Source organism: Limulus polyphemus, unplaced genomic scaffold (genome assembly GCF_000517525.1).
Source record: "Limulus polyphemus unplaced genomic scaffold, Limulus_polyphemus-2.1.2 Scaffold2626, whole genome shotgun sequence".
Taxonomy (NCBI): Eukaryota; Metazoa; Arthropoda; class Merostomata; order Xiphosura; family Limulidae; genus Limulus; species Limulus polyphemus.
Genome location: NW_013668236.1, coordinates 11,777 through 14,317, shown reverse-complemented (window position 1 = coordinate 14,317; position 2,541 = coordinate 11,777). Strand labels below are relative to the sequence as shown.

Below are 2,541 nucleotides of genomic sequence, written 5' to 3'. Positions count from 1 at the left end.
ATTTTTTCAATTCACAAATGATTTTGACCTCACACTTGCATTGCCTACTAAGAAAGTTAGTAGCCGGTAGTCATCGGGTTAAAATACATTATTTTATCATACAGAAAAGTTGATGCACTCTGTTTTGTTCTATTTCTAAATATGCTGGAATGAAGAGGTGGGAAACTGTGGTTTAATAGGGTGGTTTCACTATAGTTATTCTATAGGCGCATATAAAAGAAAAGTTGGTAATTTAGTATTAGGAAAAGTAAAGAATTCTGAGTATGTTTGGATTAAAAAAATTATAAGCGCATCAAACAGAAAAAAAAAGACAATGTGAATGTTATAATAGCTAGAATATTTGGTAAGGAAAATACTTGTGTAGCTATGGGTATTAACAATAAATATTTAAGGTAAAAACTATAACTTCCTAGTGGTCTAGATTCTCAATCTGGAAGTAACTGCAGTAGCTAAACTGTGGCCGAAGAATTTTTCTATTAACTCAGTTATCCAGTACAGTTGCCTCGCATGTTGCAGTTGTGTTGAGGTCGTTGGTGGCGACCATGATGTGAAGAAACATGCATCTGACCTTGAATTTCTTCTTAGGACTCCACATCTCATCAGGTGACCCTAACTTAAGTCTTTAATTACTGGGCATAACTGGTTGCTATATGCTTTAGTAGGGAAGAAGAAGAAAACTATTAACTGAATAAGTCATGGTACACTACCAACAGCTGGGTTTCAGAAGCTTCAACTTTCTGTCTTTCAATTTGTAACAATTTTAATATCAAGTAAGACTCAAAGAACTGTCATAATGTTCACGAGTACCATTTCTTATGTGTAATAAAATATAAATATTAAAAACCTACAATTCACTTTTTTATGTTATTCACATTTTATAAAATACGGAACTATGTATTATATGATTTTGATGTTTTTAGCTACAGTTCTTGTCAAGCAGGTTGTGGTACACAAAACTAGTAATTATCTTTGAAGCCATCCTGTCATAGAAAATAATAGGAATCTGTCGACGCAAAGGAGCAGTACCATCCTGACCATTTTTCAAGAGGTGGGGTTGATTGCTATATTTTTTACATCATGGGAATGTGGTGTTCAGCTTACAGCAGTTTCTGTATAGCCAACTCAACAATCTGCTGTCTGTAGTCAAAATTTGAATTTCACTTTGCCGTTTGGTTAACACTCTGCATGTTCTAGACTTCAGAAACTTGTTGGCTTTAAGATGTGTGATTCATTAGTCTGTGAAAGCACTTTGAAATTAGCCCATTCAACTTTGCCCAAATACAGTTGTTCTAACCTATGAAAAGATAGCAAGTGTATTGTATTTGAGCAAAGTGAAGATAAATGTATAATAATTTAATATAATGAATGAAATTGCATTCTTCCCTAATATGTTTAGAGTATTTTTAACACATGTATTTGTTATTCTGCAGTGAGACTTAGGTTGGCCATTCCTGATCTTGATGAGAACTTTGGAAGTCTGGATTTTATGAAGCTAAGGATTCTCTTCTGCCATTATTGAACAAGACAGTTGTTGTAAATAGCAAAATTTAAGGTATGGATTGTATACACCACTCTGTATTTCACTCAAACTTCCCATATTTAAAAAGTGTTCTTTTTGTGTCGTATAACTTTTTTATTTGTCAGAGGAAAAAAAAAATTCATAAACCAGCTTTAGTTTTCCTTGTTGTATTGTTTCTGATTTTGTAATGGAACATTCATAGCTACATTTTTGTCAACATTTTGGGGAGTTGTGAATGCTATAATCATTAAAAACTTTTCAACCTGATTACCATGTGAGCTGTTCAGCTTTATTTGTTTTTCATTACTTATTTCACATTTACTATGTGCTGTGACATTGACATTGATTTTCTGTACTTCAAAAATATCAACAAATACTAGCTTCAAAATTCTTTCATATCAGTCCCATTTATTAATGTCAGTGTTTATCCCACAAACTAAAGCTTAATAATGATTTATACAGAGTAAATAAGAATCCAATTTTTAAACAAGTACATCTGAAAACATGTCACTGTTACTCTTATATGAAAATATAATATCGATCCATATATCTATTTACCAACACAACATTTTGAAATTGTTTTTTTCTTTAAGAGCATAAAGATAATGTCTGGTTGATGAAAAACCACCAGCTCTATCATAGAGAACATATAGTTTTTCTTAGCTGTCATATTCCTGAAGAACTGTAAACATGAAAAACTATGAAGGATGCATGACACACAAAACTAGCATTCAGCAGAAATCTTGGAGTAGAAATCAGTCTTATGACATACACAAACAATGGGAACATTCCCAGGAATTGCTGTTGGTGCTGCATGATTCATGTGTTATTACTTAATAATTATAAAATTACAAAAATGGCCAAGTAACCAGAAATGTTTGACCTGGTGAGATAACAGTACCAAGACAGACTTGAAAAGTATACAGTAAATCAACTGATGGCTAGTAAATTTTTAAAACAAAATCTTTTTTTTTTAACCATCAGTTTGTTCAAAGGTTCAAATGCCAGAACACAAATCTTGC

General features: G+C 32.2%; 1 protein-coding gene across 1 annotated transcript in view; it reads left to right on the top strand.

Annotated features, from left to right (window-relative positions):
• The window catches only part of LOC106467477 (luc7-like protein 3), a 42,884-nt gene extending 41,097 nt beyond the window's left edge, over nt 1-1,787 (top strand). Inside the window, exon 10 of the mRNA XM_013927836.2 lies at nt 1,431-1,787. The gene's annotated coding sequence lies outside the window, so the exon portion shown is untranslated. The remainder of the gene's footprint in view (nt 1-1,430) is intronic.
• The last annotated feature ends 754 nt before the right edge of the window (nt 1,788-2,541 follow it).